The sequence below is a fragment of the Triplophysa dalaica genome, chromosome 14, assembly GCF_015846415.1.
Source record: "Triplophysa dalaica isolate WHDGS20190420 chromosome 14, ASM1584641v1, whole genome shotgun sequence".
Taxonomy (NCBI): domain Eukaryota; kingdom Metazoa; phylum Chordata; class Actinopteri; order Cypriniformes; family Nemacheilidae; genus Triplophysa; species Triplophysa dalaica.
In genome coordinates, this window is record NC_079555.1 from 20,123,346 (window position 1) to 20,144,083 (window position 20,738).

A 20,738-nucleotide genomic window follows, 5' to 3' on the forward strand; every position below is an offset into this window, starting at 1 on the left:
AGGAGTCCTTGAGAATGCTGCGAGCTCGACGCAGACAGCGTTTCTTTTGGATGTCCTCAATGGAAGAGAGTGTAGTCCCTGTGATGCGCTGGGCTGTTTTCACCACCCGCTGCAGTGCCTTGCGCTCAGCAACAGAACAGTTCCCGTACCAGACTGTGACACAGTTGGTCAGGATGCTCTCTATCGTGCAGCGATAGAAGTTCACCAGGATAGTTGAAGACAGTTGGTGGTCCAGGACAGGGAAGACTCTCTCTCAGAAAGAAGAGACGCTGGTGAGCCTTCTTGACCAGGCATGAGGTGTTGGTGGTCCAGGACAGGTCCTCTGAAATATGGGTCCCCAGGAACTTAAAACTGGAAACACGTTCAACAGCCATCCCGTTAATGTGGATGGGGTCGTGTGTGCCTCCTTTCGCCTTCCTGAAGTCCACTATGATCTCCTTTGTCTTGGAGGTGTTAAGGAGCAGGTTGTTGTTAGAGCACCATGTGGCCAGGTGCCGTACTTCCTCCCTGTAAGCAGTCTCATCGTTGTTGCTGATGAGACCAATCACTGTTGTATCGTCTGCGAACTTGATGAAGGAGTTAGTTCCATTCACAGGTCTGCAGTCGAGTGTGAAAAGGGAGTAGAGAAAGGGGCTCAGTACGCAGCCCTGTGGTACACCAGTGTTGAGGGTGATGGTGGTGGAGCAGATGTGGCCTAACCTAACAAGCTGAGGCCTGTTCGTCAGGAAGTCCATAATCCAGTTGCAGGTTGAATTGTTAATGCCTAGGTTTCCAAGTTTGATGATTAGCTTGGAAGTGATGACGGTATTGAATGCAGAGCTGAAGTCTACAAACAGCATGCGTGCATAAGTGTCCTTATTATCCAGATGTGTGAGCACAGAGTGCAGCGCCATGGACACCGCATCATCTGTGCTCCTGTTGCTACGGTAGGCAAATTGGTATAGGTCCAGTGTGGATGGTAAAGAGTCTTTTAATTGTGACAGGACAGGTTGAAGATATCCGTGAAGACCCCAGCGAGCTGCTCCGCACATGCCCTGAGTACGCGACCAGGGATGCCATCAGGACCAGCAGCCTTGCGTGCGTTTATCCGGCTTAGTGCAGTATAAACATCTGTGGAGTTTAGTATGAAGATAGGGAGGCCAATAGAAGGTGTGAGCCTGGTGGCGGGTTCATTATTGTCTCTCTCAAAGCGTGCATAAAAGTCATTAAGCTCGTTCAGAAAGGCAGCATCTGTGGCTATGGGGATGGAGTTGTTGGGTTTGTAGTCACTAATGGCCTGGATGCCCTGCCACATGCGTCGAGGGTCAGAATTGGTAAAATGCTCCTCTAACTTCAACTTGTAGCAGTGCTTGGCCTTTTTGATGCCCCTCTTCAGATTTGCCCTGGAAGTACTATAGGCCTGTGCATCACCTGATCTGAAGGCGGTGTTGCGTGCTTTCAACAGGAGGCGCACTTCCTTGTTCATCCATGGCTTCTGATTCGGGTATATGGTGATCTGCTTTTGATCTGTGACACTATCAATGGTGGTATTGATGTAGTCCAATACAGAGGAGGTGTAGGTGTCTATGTCCGTGTGAGAGCCACTGGTGGCCTGAGATGCAAACATACTCCAGTCTGTGAGTAGAAACCTTGCCTGGAGTGTGAAGTCTGCCCCCGCAGGCCACACATTGATGGTCCTTCATGGATGGCTTCACACGATTAATGAGAGGTGAATACTTGGGGGTGAGGAACAAAGAAAGGTGATCAGATTGACCCAGGTGGGGGAGGGGGGTCGCGGTGTAAGCTTCAGCCATGTTTTGTATAGACATGATCCAAAGTTTTGGTTCCTCTTGTGTGGCAGGAAACATGCTGGTGAAATTTAGGGAGCACTGTCTTTAAGTTAGAGTGATTAAAATCTCCCGCAACAATAAATGCAGCCTCTGGGGTGAGCAGTCTGTTGTTTACTGATGGCTGCATGAAGTTCTTTCATAGCAAGCTTGCATCAGCATCCGGTGGAATATAAGCTGCCGTTATAATGGTTTGAAGTGAATTCCCATGGCAGATAAAACGGTCCTACATTTAACCATGAGAAACCAAGGTTAGCCGAGCAGTGTCTCCCGACAATTACAGAGTTCGTGCACCAAGCTTATTGACATAAATGCACAATCCACCTCCTCTTGTTTCTTACCGGATTCCTCTGCCGTTCTACCCGCCCGGTGTGTGTTGTAGCCCGCTAACTCAATAGCGTTCTCCCGGTATGCCGCTGTGTAGCCATGTTTCCGTGAAGATTATGACATTGCAGAAGTCGAATCTCATCCATTTTGTTCACTAATGAGCATACATTAGCAAGGAAAATGCTGGGTAAAGAGAGCCGTGGGGTGTTAGCTTTAGCCTAGCTCTTAGCCCTCGCGTTTTCCCCCGCCTTTGTTTACGATCTCGACGCCGCCGGCGAGCACTTCCGCCTGGCCGTGTGGGGTGCGTAGCATCGTGTTTTGGCGATCTCAGGAACGAGTTGAATGTTGCTGATATAACTTCCGGGAATGCGCAAACCGATATCCAAAAGCTCATGCCGGGGTGTACGATGTGAATGCACAACTGTTCTGAACAACAGGCCCGAGATGAGCAAGAAAAAACACTATATAATTGCTAAAACTGGAGAGACGCTGAGCCTCGCGATGTTCACGCGCCGCCATCCCTACGCCCAATTTTCGATCACTGAATATTTTTAGTTATAACAACTAAACTCAGTGTTAAGGTAACAAATAATCTTTAGTTGTTTGAACAATGTATTAGTTGGATCAACTAAACGCGATGTTTAAGTAACAAATAATCTTTAGTTGTTTGAACAATGTATTAGTTGGATCAACTCACTCGAGACTTACTTGTGACTAGCAAAGCAATTACTTGCTCCCATCTCTGTGATTAGGTATTTTTACTTTGGCTTGTTTGCTGAGGATTTATTAATAACTGACCAATGCCTGTGCATGTTTGTTCTCTGTTTTCTCTGACTAGCCACTTGATGAGGATGAAGCCATTAAAGGCATGGATATTGGACTCTTGATAGTCCTCTGAGGGAAATCCCGAAGGCCTTCTGTCAAGGACGTAATTGATGTGGCGATTGTTCTGGAGGAGCAGATAGTCCCTTTATGATTTAAAGGATGTCTGCCCAGGCTTTGCTCATCTTATGGGTCTTTCTCTATGTTCTAAATATCAGTACCCTAAAGGAGCTAAAATACACGTTTGAGGTGGTGCAAAAAGTTATCATGAAGATTGGTGGGGACACTTGTTCTTCAAGAGTCCATGCGGTGCGTAAGAAACTTCTACTTAAGAATCAGTAAGAACTGTCCTTGCTTTTTCTTGTAGTTGTACAATCCCATCTTCATCGAGTTATAACATGTATATTGTGTTCTTAAAATCACATACATGTGTTCCATTTATTTACAATGCAGCTGTAAATGCTCTTCTATTCTCTCATGCCATCCCACGAGTTGCTTAGGGCTCTGACAATCTGTTGAACTGTGGTTTGTGTGTTTGTCAACCTGGTTTACTGTGGTACAACAACATGTATCAGCATCAGTTCCGATACTTAACTGCTTCCAATGTATGAACTTCAGTAAGATTGAAGATTATTTTGCAATCATACTCTTACACACACACAAACACACACACACTTAAAAATGTTTAAATATATTCCCTTCTCTATGATAATAGAAATGAAAATATGATTGTATGTAAATGTTAAAATAAATGTTGATTATTAACATTGTTATGCCTTGTTTTGTGGAGTTTTTGTTTGGTATACATCAGTCATGTCAGAATAACTATGCTTTTTTTATGTTAGATTTGAATTATTTGTTGACTTAACTCAAAATTTGAAGTCAACCAGGTCAACTTTGTAGATCGTCGAAATAACTGAATATTTTTAGTTATAACAACTAAACGCAGTGTTAAGGTAACAAATGATCTTTAGTTGTTTGAACAATGTATTAGTTGGATCAACTAAACGCGATGTTAAAGTAACAAATAATCTTTAGTTGTTTGAACAATATATTAGTTGGATCAACTAAACGCAGTGTTAAGGTAACAAATAATCTTTAGTTGTTTGAAAAAGCTTTTAGTTTAATCAATGAGTGTGTCTCATTGTGTTAAATAATATTTTTAAGTTGAAGTAACTCAAAACTTTAAGGCAACCAGGTAACTTATTTTTTTATGTTGAACCAACAAATCTTTTTTTTACAGTGTACAAAACCTACACAAAACAAAGGCATAACAATGTTTAAAAATCAACATTTATTTTAACATTTACATAAAATCATATTTTCATATCTATTATACATTACGGCATTTGGCAGACGCTTTTATCCAAAGCGACTTACATTGCTTTATCCTATACATTATACACAGGTATTTTATCATAGAGAAAGGAATATATTTAAAAAAAAATAAGTGTGTGAGTGTGTGTGTGTGAAAGAGTAGGATTGCAAAATAATATAATAATCTTACAATCTTACTGAAGTTCATACATTGGAAGCAGTTAAGTATCAGAACTGTTGCAGATATATGTTGTTTCTTACCAGTAGAAACCATATTTTTTCTTTCCACTTAAAACCAAGCAAAAAGATTAAACAGTTTATTTCTTTATCAACTTGTTTTATGAATCTGTAATCTAAACCATTTACATCTGGGTTTTCTTAAGGCTCTTAAGATGAGGATAGTTGGGTACTGTTGGTTTTATTTACAACATACTGCATTTAAGCCGAACTGCAGGCTGAATGTACTATGTACATTGAAGTACAGTGAACCACATTAAACCAGGTTGACAAACACAAACCACAGCTCAACAGATTGTCAGAGTCCTAAGCGACTCATTGGATAGCATGAGAGAATGGAAGAACATTTACAGTTGTATTGTAAAAAAATGGAACATAGGTATGTGAAATTAAGAATACAATGTACATACAAACTCGATGAAGATGGGAATGTACAACTACAAGAAAAAGCAAACCACAGTTCTTACTGGTTCTTAAGTAGCAGTCTCTTACGCACCGCATGAACTCTTGAATACAAGTGTCCCCACCAATCTTCATGATGACTTTTTGCACAACCTCAAGCGTGTATTTCAGCTCCTTTACGTAACTGATAATAAGTACATAGAAAAGGACCCATAAGATGATCAGAGCCCTGGAAGACATCCTTTAAATCATAAAGGACTATCTGCTCCTCCAGAACAATCGCCACATCAATTATTTCCTTTGGCAGAAGGTCTCCGGGATTTTCCTCAGAGACTATCAAGAGTCCAATACCCATGCCTTTTACAACTAAATCCTCATAAAGTGGCTAGTAAGAGAAATCAGAGAACAAACATGCACAAGCATTGGTCAGTTATTAATAAATCCTCAGCAAACAGGCTAAAGTAAAAATACCTAATCACAGAAGTGGGACCAAGTCATTGCTTTGCTAGTGACAAGTAAGTTTTCAGTGAGTTTTATTCAAACAATTGTCCTGTCTTGTTATTTCTCACTAATAACTTAACTGAAGCAGCACATAGCAAATGTAAAAGTGATGGTTTGGAATGAGTAGCGGAGGTTGTTTGACTCTTATAATGGTCTTGGATTCCTGGCGGAAGGAAGTAGTTCCTCATTTCCTTTAAAAACCAGAGGGTTTTTAAGATACTCCCATGTTCTTTCTGGTTTATCTACACTCTTGTGCGGTCGAACTGTTGAATAAATGCAATATTGCTCAAGTAGGAGTGTATGTAGTGTTCTTATATCTTCATATATCTCCACCGAGTACCTTGGGCCAAAGCGAGCCAGCTGGGGCTTGAGGAGTGGTTAAAGGGGTAGTTCTTGGGATGCACCGAATATTCGGCCACCGAAACAATACGGCCGAAATGTTGTGATGACACAAACAGATACCGCTCCTTTGATGCATCTGTAGCGGACGTTATTCCTTTAATCACAGCACTAAAGCGTCTCCTAAATTGCATGCACCCTCAGGGCTCTAGAGTGCGACCAATATTCCTTTACGTGTGTGAACCAGAGGTCACGTAATCCGAAAGATTCTTTGTCATTGACAGATTTTTTTACCAGTGACGGAAAAATCTGATGGCCGCCTGTCATTCTGGCAGATTACAATGAGGGCAATTTGTAAACACCCGTTTCCCTTCAGCGGGATATGCTCGTGAAGCTACCTATGTGTCGTTGTCATTTGTACTGACTAGACATCTGATGCGATTTGGGAAAACCCGTCAGGTGTCGCGCTGGGACGCGGGAAAGATAATGATCTATCAAAGTAAACCACATAACATGAAGAATGAATAAGTATTAATGCACATTTTCCGCCAGTCCTGTGTAAACTATGGCATGCAAAGTTGTTTTATACAATGTTTTCGCGAGGTGACAGAGCCTCCCATATACAGTTTATATGTTTTTTACTTGTGATACTGGACTGTTGGGCTTTTATTTTCATACCTTAACTTTAAACACGTTTTTCTCCAAATTCAGTTCCTGAACATCAGAACGCTTCAGACGACAGAATAAGTTGGTTATTCTATTCTTAGGCTACCTATTATGAACTTTAGACATCTGCAATTCTTGGTGCATTTGTTGTTGTTAAAGTTCTACAGTTAACATATGGGCTATGGGAGTCTTTGTTTTGATACACTATTATGTTGAAGGCCTACAGAGAAAATATTGTTGTATCTTTAAGCAGTTGCACTTGTTCTGAATGCACTTTCTTGTAGTAGTCCTAAAGAGAAAATGTAAAATGCACTTGACCTAAATGCACTTTTCAGCTGGCCAGTAGACCTGTACATTAATATTTAATATACACATTAGTGGGGTCAAGTTAAACATCTTAGTTTAATTTTATTTTATACTGTGCATTGTTGCAATGTGGTAAATAAATATTTGCATAATTTGTAATTGATTTATTCTTTGAAACTTTACTATTTATGCAATTGCAATGCCTTGATTTTAGTAAAGTTAGTACACAGTCATAGCCAAAAATGCAAGGGTACTAATAATTAGCATAATTTCTTTCGGTGTTTTGGTTTTCGGCCTTGGTTTCCTCTTTTTCGATTTCGGCCAAGAATTTTCCTTTAGGTGCATCTCTAGATAGTTCATCCCAAAATATCACATTTCCTGTATATTTACTCACCCCCAGGCCATCCAAAATGTAGGTGATGTTTTTCCTTGAGCAGCACAATTACAGAGAACTTTAGGAAAATGTGTAGCCCTATTTGCTTTATGTAATGAATTTGAATGGCTGCCATCCCTTCAAGAGTATCCAACACAAACGTAATTCTAAAGAACCACTCTTGATTTGGAGGTTACGCGGTTAGAGCATGGCGCTTGCAACGCCAAGGTCATGGGTGCGATCCCAGGGGATAGTCAAAATCAAAGCATGTAGGACAATGCAATGTAAGTTGCACTGATAAAAGTGTCTGCCAAATGCGTAAAAGTTAAGTAACACTAATATTTTTTAAATCAACGTTCAAATTAAAACGATTCACTTCACAAGAGCTCAATATGTCACCAAGAGGTGTAGGGATTACGTTTCTGTTGGATATGTGTGCTTTTAGAACTCTTGAATGCATGGCAGCCATTTACATCCATTATATGAAGCACAGAGGGCTACAGATTTTCCTAAAATTCTCTGTAATTGTTCTGCTCAAGGAAAAGGTCACCTACAGTTTGGATGGCCTGGGGGTGAGTAAATAAACAGGAATTTCGATTTTTTTTGGGATGAACTATCCCTTTAAGGTCAAAGGTGGTGATTACCTAAGTTCCTGGAATTGCAGCTGTGGCAAAAGCCACATTTCACTTTTTGAAGACAAGTAACAATATAATAAACTCAAAACAGAAAATTGCCAGCATTTCTGTAATGCGCAAATCACTGAGTATGTTTGTGTAAACAAGTTAAGGCAATGAGAAATTCACATACGTCACAATTTTTGAAGAACTTCGAGGGCTGCTCTAACATAATGGGGAAAACCGAGGAGGACTACATCTCTTCTACGTTGGTTTGAGTTCTGCAATAAGGAATCATATTGTTTTCAAACTTAAACAACTGGCTAAACAATGATTAGTACTTATGTATTTAATTGAACATGTGTGGAATATATTATAAGACAGACATATGTAGCTTGCGGGGCCCTACACATTTGTGTGGTTTGCGTAGTGATAAACACTGCTACTGATTGTATGGCTGCACAATCACGGCATACTTGTTTGAATTATTATTACTTTTATTGGATTGTGAGGAGCACTTCCGGTTCCTGATTGCATCGCTGCCGGCGGCTAATTTGTATCCTCTGACACTTGCTTCACCTCACATTTGTTCCAGGTCTTAATATAAGTGTATTTTACTATCACTGTCGTTGCCGAATTATTTATAACTTTATTTTCTAAATCTATATTAATTGAAGCGTAACGCCGCTAGCATATTAGCGTGTTAGCTTGCCTTCTGTTTACGTTGTGGAATATCATATCCCCCTATTTGTCTTGTGTGCTAACTGTTTCTCTTTTTAAGTGTATATACTAAGACTCATCAAGCAACCTTGGTAAGTTAGGATTGCACTTCATACCCGGTGAGTTATGGCTTCTATTCCTATTGTTGTTACTTGCACCTCATGTCATATGTTTAGCTTAGCCTTCTCTGTCAGCGGCCAGGGTTTTACATGTGATAAATGCAGGGAAGTAGTTAGGCTGACGGAGAAGATCTTAGAATTAGAGTCTCGCATCCAATTTTTATTTGAGGATAGTAAGAGTGTTAGGACTGTAGAAAACACTTCGGATGCGAGCAATGTTAGTGCACACAGCTCGGTTCCGGTTGAAAATCCCCTGCAGCTGGGAAACTTTGTGATGGTGAGACGGCATAGTCTCAGGACAAAACATCACTCAACCGTTCCGATTATGTCTCGAACAGGTTTGCCCCGCTCAGTGACGCACCGACTGAGAAACCTGCTGAAAGTGCCCTAATGATCAGTGATTCTATTGTCCGGAACGTTAACATAGAGACACCAGCCACCATAGTCAAATGTTTAACGGGAGTCAGAGCGCCTGACATCAAGTCAAATTTAAATGTGCTGGCTAAAACTAATCGTAAATTCAGTAAGATTGTTATTCACGTCGGCACAAATGATGTTAGACTCCGTCAATCGGAGATCACTAAAGATAATATTAAAGAGGTGTGTGAGCTCGCAAAAAACGATGTCAGACACTGTAATATTCTCTGGCCCCCTTACTGCTTACCGTGGTGATGAGATTTATAGCAGATTATCATCACTAAATGGCTGGTTGTCTGAGTGGTGCCTGCAGAATAATATAGATTTTATAAATAACTGGAAGAGTTTTGAGGGCAGACCTGACCTGTTGAAACGAGATGGTCTCCATCCCTCCTGGGATGGGGTTTCCCTCCTCTCTAGAAATTTGGCACACAGTCTTAATAATGCTAAAGTCTGACTACCTAGGGCCCAGGTCAGGAAGGAGACAGAATGGCTTAACCAACTGTCTGCTTGCCGTCTCGCGTTACAGAATATACAATATACAACATGTAATAATCCCTTTTTACAAACAACATAAAATAGAGACTGTGTCTGTCCCCCGGATTAGCAAACATAAGATATTGCGTAAACCTCTTGAAAGTAATTTAATAAACGTTAAACAAATCAAACATGAACAAAATACAGATAATCAACTGTTACGACTCGGATTGCTTAATATTAGATCTCTCTCAAATAAAGCACTTTTTGTTAACGATTTGATAACCGATCATAAAATAGACATGCTTTGTTTGACAGAAACATGGCTAAAGCCAGATGATTATATTACTCTAAATGAATCCGTTCCCCAAGATTATTACTATAAACACGAGCCTCGTCTAAAAGATAGAGGGGGAGGTGTCGCTGCACTTTACAATAATTATTTTATCACCTCTCAGAAGTCTAATTTTAAATACAATTCTTTTGAAGTCATGGTACTTCACGTATCGACACCTGATACTCAGGACAAAACATTTTTAAAATTTATTTAGCTATTGTATATAGGCCTCCAGGGCACCACACAGATTTTATTAAAGATTTTGGTGGGTTCTTATCAGAACTAGTACTGGCCGCAGATAGAGTCCTTGTCATCGGTGACTTTAATATCCATGTAGACAATGATACCGATGCCTTGGGACTGGCTTTCAAAGACACTCTTAACTCCATGGGCGTTAGTCAACATGTGTCAGGACACACTCACCTTCGTAATCATACTTTAGATTTAATACTTTCTTATGGTATAAATGTGGACGATGTTAAAATCGTTCAGCAAAGTGAAGATATTTCGGATCATTATCTGATATTATGTTTGCTTCAATGGCCTACGGCTGCAAATCAAACTCCTGTTTACAAATATGGTAGAACGATTACTTCAACTACCAAAGATGCGTTTCTCGATAATCTGCCTGAATTGTCTAAAATATCTAGCATGAGTAAAAACGTTGACGATTTTGACACTACTATTGAAAATTTTAACTCTACTTTCTCGGAAATATTAGACACAGTTGCTCCTCTGCGTTTAAAGAAAATTTAAAATAGCAGCCCAACACCGTGGTATAATGAACACACTCAGACACTAAAAAAAGCGTCCCGGAAAATTTAGCGCAACTTTAAGAAAACTAATTTAAAGGTATTTCGCATAGCATGGAAGGATAGTACTCGAAATTACAGGAATGCCATAAAAACGTCTAGATCCGCCTACTTTTCAACACTAATAGAGGAAAACCATCACAACCCTAGGTTTTTATTTAACACCGTGGCTAAATTAATAAAAAATAAGTCATCATCGACGTCAGATTCTGATTATCAGCATAACAGTGATGAATTTATGAACTACTTCACGAGTAAAATCCAAGATATTAGAGAAAAAATTATAACAATGCAACCTGTAGTGGAATCCGCTAAACAAACTAACTACAGCACCCCTAAGGAGAAATTGCAATTATTTTCTACAGTAGATCACGATGAACTGTCTAAAATCATTAGATCATCTAAATCAACAACATGCATGCTAGACCCTATACCTACAAAACTACTGAAAGAAATGCTCCCAGAAATTATAGATCCTCTTCTCAGTATTATTAACTCATCTCTGACATTAGGACATGTGCCTAAAGCATTTAAGGTGGCTGTTATAAGGCCTCTTTTAAAAAAAAAAACTCGACCCTAAAGAACTAGGGAGTTACAGGCCTATATCGAATTTACCTTTTATATCTAAAGTTCTGGAAAAAGTAGTTTCAACTCAATTATGCTCCTTCCTCCAAAGGAATGACATTAACGATGAATTCCAGTCTGGATTTCGAGCATGTCACAGTACAGAGACTGCTTTGATCAGAGTTACAAATGATCTGCTTTTAGCGTCTGACCGTGGCTGTATTTCATTATTGGTGCTGCTAGACCTCAGTGCTGCATTTGACACCATTGACCACAGCATACTTCTACATAGACTCGAAAATAACATCGGCATTAACGGAATAGAATTGAAATGGTTTAAGTCTTATTATCTGACCGTTTTCAATTTGTAGCAATAAACAATGAGGTGTCCCGCAAATCACAAGTCCAGTATGGTGTACCTCAGGGCTCAGTCTTGGGGCCTCTGCTCTTCGCATTATACATGCTACCTCTAGGAGATATAATAAAGCGACACGGAATTAGCTTTTATTGTCTATAATTCTGATCATATTCTGTATACTATGGGGCTTTTTATTTACCCCGGTAATGAAGAAGTAATCATAGGAATGTTTGTAACATAGACGTGTTAGTAGATCAGAAATCACATTAACTTAGAGATGAGTATTAGAACGATAAGATTGTTTGAATGATATAATCAATACATTTATGCATGACTCTTGATTTTATAAACTATTTTAATCATTTTCAGCAATACAAAATCCAGGGATGGTGTGAAGGCCAGACCCAAATAAATTATAGCACAGCTCATTTTTGAAAAGCCAGACTCAAATAAATTATGGCAGAACTTATTTTTTTAAAAATTAGTCAAGGTTGAGACTCCACCATTAGACATGAAACCTTGTTGCCTAAAAATAATGGTGGCAGACAAGGACAGTTAGGATAATAAAAAATAAGAGATATCGGGTAATTACCTGATTGGTTTCGAGAGGCAACACCTTTGAAAAGTTTCACTATAACTAGAGGCTGGAAAACACCAAGTTTTCAGATGTTTTGGGGACTTGGAACATCTCACTTTGTTTGACTTGTACAAATAAAGTTGAAACTTTGACACCTGGACCTTCCTTGTCTGAGCAATTTTTTGAGCTTGAAGATCAACATTTTCCCCATCATATTTGGGCGCCCAACGTGGGGCTGGGGAGAGGCTGAAGGCATCAGACGACACCCGAGGGCGGGTCATCCGGCTGACTGCACAGATCAGGTGAGCATACTTTTGCTTAAAGTGTAAATTTTTATATCTGTGTGGTCTGCCGTAGGTGAGTTCTGGGTAGAGTTGATGTCTATAAAAAGCTTCTCCAGTCTAAGAACTAATTGACACTAATAGTGCAGGAGGGCCCCAGGTCTCCAAGTAAAGAATGAACGAAGGTGAATGAATGATGTCTAGACATAATGTAAATAAGTGTTACCTGTTTTGAGAAGGTAACGGCCTTTTGTGAGTGGGCCATGTAAATAAGTGTTACCTGTTTTGAGAAGGTAACAGCCTTTAGTGAGTGGGCCATGTAAATAAGTGTTACCTGTTTTGAGAAGGTAACAGCCTTTAGTGAGTGGGCCATGTAAATAAGTCTTACCCGTTTTGAGAGGGTATTTGCCTGCTTGGAGAAGGCACGTATTTATTGTGTATTTACTGCAAAGAAGAGAACCACGTGGGGATGTAGAATAATTATGTTTGTCTGTGTAAGTGTCTAAAGAAATTGAGAGAGTAGGAAGGAGGGGCTGCTGGCCACAGTCCCAGAATGAGTGGTGACTATGTGTGCGTGAGAAAGCATGTGTAAAGGAGCAAGGAGCAAGGGAGAGGATAGATAACTATAAAACTATAATAAGTAAAGCTTTTTATTTTAAAAGGAATGAGTTTAAGATATAAATAAGAGTTTTGAATGTATTTTGGAAATAATTTGATTATAGATAATATGATACTTTGAAAAAATAAGAAAATGTCATTGTATGCTGATATATTGTGACCAAAGTAAAAAAGAATATGAGGTGTATAGGAGACGATCAGGGCATTTATGTTGAGGTCTTTGATAATTGCTCTTCTTATTGATTATTATAGAATGGTATGAAACCCTCATTGCCCATATTGATCAATGATCTTAAATGAATTGTTAAATTTCATGTCTTAAACTTTTTCCCCATTGGTGATTTTTGCTTTATGTTGTTTTTATTTCAGTTCACTGCATTACAGTTGCATGGCTGAAGAGGGGCCAGGCCTTGATTATGAAAGAAGAGAGGCCTTTCATACTAAAATACTGACCCTAAGAAAAGTACTTTTTGAAACTAGGGGAATTGGAAATCACTTTTGGGAAGAAGATACATACATTGATGCGGAGGGGATAGAACAAATTCTGTTAGAAGAAAGAAAAGACTGGTACCTGAATCAACTGACAGAGATTCGAAATCTAGAAATTGCCCAATCGGAGTGGCCTTACATAAATTGGGAAGAGATTGTTAAAAACTGTTGTAAAGTAAATGTATTGAATCACTACCTGAATGAAGTCTGTGCTTACCAGCATAACAGATCTAATTGTCCCTCAGGTCTGACAGCGAGAACTTTATTGGTTCAAAGGATCCCCATTGGTAGACTAACAGGAGCTTACTATGAGATAGGAGAGCTGCAGGGGTTTTCCTTAGGGCGAGGACAAACTGGGCGGCTTATTGGTTTCCCCGAGGTGAGAGTCTATGCAGAAACTCGATATGTAAATTGAACGAGCAAGATACTGTGTACTTGGAATGAAATTGGAGAAGTGGTTCCTCAACAGTTTGTGGCAGTAACTTTGAAAAAATTGGTGATAGAAATAGCCCCAGAGAACCCTAGATCTTGGTTTGCACCTTAATGCTTAAATAAACAAATGAAAAACATTTAAAATCTCTGTATTTTCACTTTATAATAATACATTTAAGAATAATACTGATTTTTGCATTCTTTTAAGTATGTCATCCACCCCTGTAGATTTGTTGGGGTCCAGATACCCGGTATGCAAAAATTCAATAGAAAGAATATCAAAAAAATGGGCCGCAAGAACCAAACACTTGAGAACAATATGGCCAGAAAATGGTACCTTTGATGTAACAGTGTGTGAGGAAATGGAGGGATTAATTAAAAACGATAAACCAAAAGACGGAAGCAAAAAACGAGAAGAAAAGAGAAAATTAGAACAGGAAGTACTCAACCTGTTCAAAAATGAAGGAGTTAATTTCCTGAAAAATATGAAAAAAATAAGAGAAGTGTTAAAAAAGGATGATGAGAAGAATGAAGAAAACTTTGAGAAAATGACTCAGCCACCTCCCTATGAACCTCCCAGCCAAAAGTTAGAAAAGATACAAACATCAACTCAAATGCCAATGGTAGCAATATCAGGAGATGTCAAAATAGAAGGGCAGGTAGAAATAGGTACAGAATCACCTGAGAGAAGGGAAGCAGAAAATAGAAAAGGTGACAGGGCTAGTCAACAATCCCCAGTTTATAGAGACTCAGAAGATGAGGAAGGCAGAGGTGCACGCTGTCCCAATCCTTATAGAGGACTGGAAAAGGCACTGAACAACATAATAAAGAGACGTGAGGAGACCTACGAAAGTATGACAGAAGATGCTTTAAGTCAAGTTTCAGGCAACAACTCAGAAGAAGAAGATGAGGAAGAAGACGATCCCGTAAAAGCCAGTAGCCAAGAAAGGACACGCCAGCCAGCGAGCAACCAAAGAGCCCGTTCGAGAGCGGCAACAAGAAGTCTGCCAAAAGGGGAGCGGAAGCTGGTCACAGGCAGTCTCTATCTCCAGGATGCAGACCTCGAACAGTGGCCACTGCCCTGGACCCGAACTCCAGCAGGGAGACTGAGAAGATCTGCAAGTACAACCCTCCTTCCTGAAGTCACAATACCGAAGTCATGTGGCACCAAAGAAGGAAAGCAGTTCCCCATACTGATGAAAGGGGCTCAAGCACAATACGTGCCATGGGCATCTCAAGACCTGGATGGACTGGTTGCACGTCTACCAAACCTAGATGAAGGGGCAGGCAAGTAGATCAGAATGCTGGAGGAGGAGACAACAGGGAAGCTATTGGCATTGGGGGATATCAAAGCACTCCTTGCCAAATGCGTGGGAAGTTCCAAGCTGAATGAACTTTTAAGAGCAGCACACATCCGAGCGATTGACATCCCAGATCTTGACGGACACCCATTCGACAGATATAGAAGGGATATATGGCAAGGGTTAAGAGACGAATTTCCCAACCGCATCGATCCGCGAGCCCTCAAGGGAGAACAGATGGGAGAGGAAGAGAACGCTGCCACCTACATACAGAAACAACTGAGGAAGTGGAAGCAAGAACTTGAAAGAGATCCTGAAGAAGACTTATTGATGACGACATTGTACAGGAATGCTGTTGTTGATGCAATGCCTCCGCTAGTTAAGACCAAGCTGGAAGATGTAGTGGGTCTGAACTCCAAGTCACATAAAGAGTTCTGTGATCATGTGACCCATGCAGTCAGACAGTATAGAAGTAATGAACTGAAGCTGAGGAACCAAGAAAAAGAACTTCAAAGAAAACTGGTACAGCTACAGCTCGAAGAACTGGCAAGAAAGAAAAAGACGCAAGACATGGTCAAAGACAAAGATGAAGAAAAAGATCATGCAACAATGATGGCTCCAGTAAATGTCCCAGTTCCTATGACACAGCAACCAGGTGCAGTCACTGTGCAACAGACACCTGGAAGTGGACCTCAGCAGCCAGCGCCTATCGTCATCTATGTCAAGCCTGTACAACAAAACAGATTTGGCCCAAGACATGGGCAGGGAGAGCAAGGAAGACAGAATAGAGGAAGGAACTCATGCTGGGGATGTGGGCAACAGGGGCACAACAGAAGAGACTGTCAAACCAGCAACAGAGTTCCCAATGGCAAACAGGCCAACAACAACGACCTCCATGGCAAGGTCAGAGGCAGCAGCGACCCCCATGGCAGGAAGGGCAACAGCACCCCAAAGGCAAGAGCAGAATCAACAGGGACCCCGCTGGCAGGACCAACAAAATCAACCAGAACAAGGACAACAGCAACAGGGACCAGTCAACCCATGGCGAGGTCCAGATATCGGATACTAGGGCTGCCAAGAAGATCCTACGGGGAGGGGTCAGCACCCACTGATAACGGAAGATGCTGACACAGAACCAATGCTGCTGGTCAATATTGAAGGCAAGAACACACCAATGATGATAGACACTGGAGCAACTTATACATGTATAAGTTCAAGTCATGCCTCACACCTCCCCATGTCTGGCAAGTTCACAAAGACAGTAGGATTTTCCGGGCAAACGTAGCTAATTCCAATAACAGCTCCAGTGCGTCTGAGGACAAAGGACAAAGAAGTAACTCTACCTATTCTAGTATCAGAGCAGACCCCTGTTAATCTGCTAGGGATGGGACGCCCTATGTAAACTAAAGCTACAAATATCATGTTCCCCTGAAGGTATTTACATTAGCAGCAAGGGAGTTAGGCAAATGGTAGTCACAGCCCCCCAGGCCAATGCCTACTGGATAGGAGATTTAGAGGAAGAGGTAGGAAAGACAAAAATGGGAAAAGTTTGTTAAAGAACAACTAAAAGATCCTAAGCTACCTGAATTAGAATTTCACTGTACCATGATATATGACCCACTGAGAAGAGTAGACATAGAGAAAAAGTGGTTGCAAGAAACCAAAGACAAGAAAGTTCCCCTCATTTCACAGCACATAATTATAGGACCACAAGGAGCGGCATTACAAGTTGACAGGAATGATTTTATTAAAGAATGGTTCCAGATCCCAAATTCAGTCCCCCATATAACATTATATTTAGAGCAGGGAAGTGAGAACAAAGAAATAGGCCCAATGATGAAGAAAGCCAAGGGAATACAATGGAAAAGCACAGACAACCCCTTAATTTTTATTTCAGCAGATAAACATTTCATGAAAATTGCATGTGCAACAATTATGCAGGGAACTCCTAGAGAGGTGGAAGTCAGTAATCAGAGAAACATGAGTTTGGAAATCATCTTAGAAAAAGAGATGAAACAAACGGAGCTAATTGAAGAAATGGAGCAATTAGTTCCTGAAAAATTGTGGTCAAAACATGACACAGATGTTGGGCTGATAAAATCTGCTAGCCCTATAGTCATCAAGACAAAATCAGGGGCTAAGTTGCCACACAAGTACCAATATCCCTTAAAACCTGAGGCAATAAAAGGCATCAGAGGTACTATAGAAGGACTAACCACAGCAGGAGTGCTGTTTGAGACATCCAGTCCTTGTAATACCCCTATATTGCCAGTTAACAAAGCGGATAAAGCAAAATGGCGCTTGGTGCATGATTTAAGGGCAGTCAATGACATAGTAGAAGATTGGCCAGCAGAGGTTCCGGATCCTCACACCCTGCATACAAATGTGCCGCCTGATGCTAAGTATTTTACAGTGATTGATCTTTGCTCTGCCTTTTTCAGCATTCTATTGGCAGAGAGTAGCAGGCATTTGTTTGCCTTTACTTATGAGGGGAAGCAAATATCCTATACAAGGGTCCCTCAAGGGTTCCGCCATAGCCCTCACATATTTAATCAGCTGTTAAAAGCTGATCTGGAAGATCTAGTACTGGACAGTACACTTCTCCAGTATGTGGATGACTTGTTGATCTGTGCCCCTACACTTGAGCAATGCCACAGAGATTCCATTAAGGTTCTAATTAAATTGGCAGAAGGAGGACATAAAGCCTCCAAGACAAAGCTACAGTATTGAAGTGCCGCTTCCACAGACTGTTGGTCATATGATGACATTCCTGGGCATGACGGGATTCAGCTCAGATTGGATAGAGGATTATGCAATCAAAACTGCCCAATTAAGAGCCTTAATGAAACAGGCAGGGCAACAAAATCTGAGAACCACACTAACATGGAATAATGATGCGACAATAGCATTTGAATCCATTAAAAGAGAACTGCAAAGTGCTCCAGCTCTCACAAGTCCTGACTATACAAAACCCTTTCACCTCTATGTAGCTAACAGAAAAGAGGGATATGCCTCTGCAGTATTGATGCAGGAGACTTGTAAGGGGAGGGGAAAACAGCCCATTGCCTTTTATAGTACAAGGTTGGACAGTGTAGCACAGGGGTATCCTCCTTGTTATCAAGGACTTGCAGCTGTATATTATGCTTATGAGAAGGCTTCTACTTTGACTATGGGATACCCTGTGATAATATATGCATATCACAAGGTGGTTGAAATGTTGGAACAAGGTAGATTTGTTTTAACACAGGCCAGAAGCCTGGCATATTCAGCTCTTTTGACATATCCTGATGTAACATTAAAACATTGTGCTACTGTAAACCTAGCAAATTACATACCTCTGGACAATGAAGGCACGCCACATGATTGTGTGCGGCGGCTGATTACTTTGTAGATGGCTCTTGCTTCAGAGACCATTTAGGAAATCATGCTGGTTTTGCTGTGGTCAAACGAGAAGGAAATGAATTTCTTCCTGTAATTTCTCAGCAGTGTGAACAGCCATGTTCAGCACAACTGGCCGAGTTGAAAGCTTTGACCACAGCTTGCCAGCTAGCAAAGGGGCAAGTTGTAAATATTTATACAGACTCTGCATATGCGCATGGAGTTTGTCATCTTTATGGAGCAGTTTGGAAACAAAGAGGGTTCAGGAAAAGTGATGGTTCCCCAATACAGCATGCCGAGCAGATTGTACAGTTAATTTCAGCTATGATGCAACCTAAACTCTTGGGTATTATTAAGTGCCAAGCTCACAAAAAGGGAAATGACTTTGTAATACAAGGAAATAATGCTGCCGATGCAGAGGCCAGTAAAGCCTCAGGGTGCCATGTTGTTGTAATGGCCCCCATGGTGTTAATACAACCCGAGCCCCGAATCACAGACCTTGCTTGCATACAAGAGCAGGCAAGTGCTGTCGAACAATCAGTATGGCAGCAAAGGGGGGCCACAAGAGATGTAAATGGAGTATGGCGATCTCATGAAGGACTAATCATTGCACCACATGTTCTATTGACTGTGTTAATTTCTGAGACACATGGATTTGATCATTGCGGTTGAAATGAGATACTGAGAAAAATCAAGCAACAAGGATATTGGTCACCTTATTTGCAAGCGACAGTGGATGATTTTCTAACAGGGTGTGATATTTGTGCTCAGAACAATGTGAGAAAAGGGACTTCAGCACCTATAGGACACATCCCTGTACCCGAGGGACCTTTTAAACACTTGGTAATGGATTATGTCGACATGATCAAGTCAGTCAGAGGCAAGAGATACATGTTGGTGATAATAGATAGATTCAGCAGATGGGAGGAAGCTGTGCCATCATCAGACCAGGGCTCTGGGACTGTGATAAAGTTTTTGACAAGAGAAGTGATTCCCAGGTTTGGAATTCCATCTGAGATCAGTCCGGACAACGGCTCTTCATTTATTCAAAGAACTGTAAAAACTGTCTTGCAACAGTTGTGAATAAAACAGCGGCTAGGGTGTGTCTACCATCCCAAATCTCAAGGAATGGTGGAGAAAGCAAATGGGACCCTAAAGGCAAAGATTAGCAAAATCTGTGCAGACACCAAATTGAACTGGGTAGATGCTTTACCACTGGCGCTAATGAACTATCGCATGCAAACTAACAGGACTACAAATTTGACACCACATGAGATGCTCACGGGTAGGCCTATGCCGGTGCCCTACTTAAGAGGCCCTTATGATGGACTGCCTTTGGAACAGCTGCAAGTTGAGTTGAGAACTTACACTAGACAATGAACTGCTATACATGAGGCTATATCTTCACAGGAGCAACGTCGAGGGCCTAGAGAGGACGAAGAAGCTCCATGTGCAATCGTTCCAGGAGACAAAGTGTATCTAAGAGTCTTCAGAAGAAAATGGAATGAGCCAAGGCAAGAGGGGCCCTACACAGTCACACGAGCAACACCAACGGCAGTACAAGTGGAGGGGAGCACTACCTGGTACCATCTGAATCACTGCACCAGAGTACCACAACTGCGACGGCGAGATCCTGAGCAACCTGACGAGGAAGCCGAGGACTTATCGGAGACTTCAGACGAAGGTCAGAGCCAAGATGATAGTCAGAGAACCCCTGAGGGGATTCCAGAGTCCGCGCCAGAGACGCCGAGGGCAGCTGAGGGACCGGAGCAGCTCCCACAGCACGAGCCAGAGCAGAGGACACAGCAGGAGGAGCCACACCAGGAGCCAGAGCCGGCACAGCCAGAGCACGCATCACAGCCAGAGCAGGAGCCCGACGAGCCAAGACAGAGCACAGAACAGAGACACCCGGAGGAACATGCTATCATTCATGGGCAACATAGTGCAGCTCGAGATAGCCGCCATAGACCAGAACCAGACACCACCCCAACCGCAACAGGCGCCGGTGAACCACGGCTGGGCCCAAGTCGGGAGGGAGATGCAGGACCTTATGATCACGGTACTACTCTTGATGAGCTTGGTGCAGACCATACCACAGACCGAGAGTTTGCCGGCCCAGAATTATCCG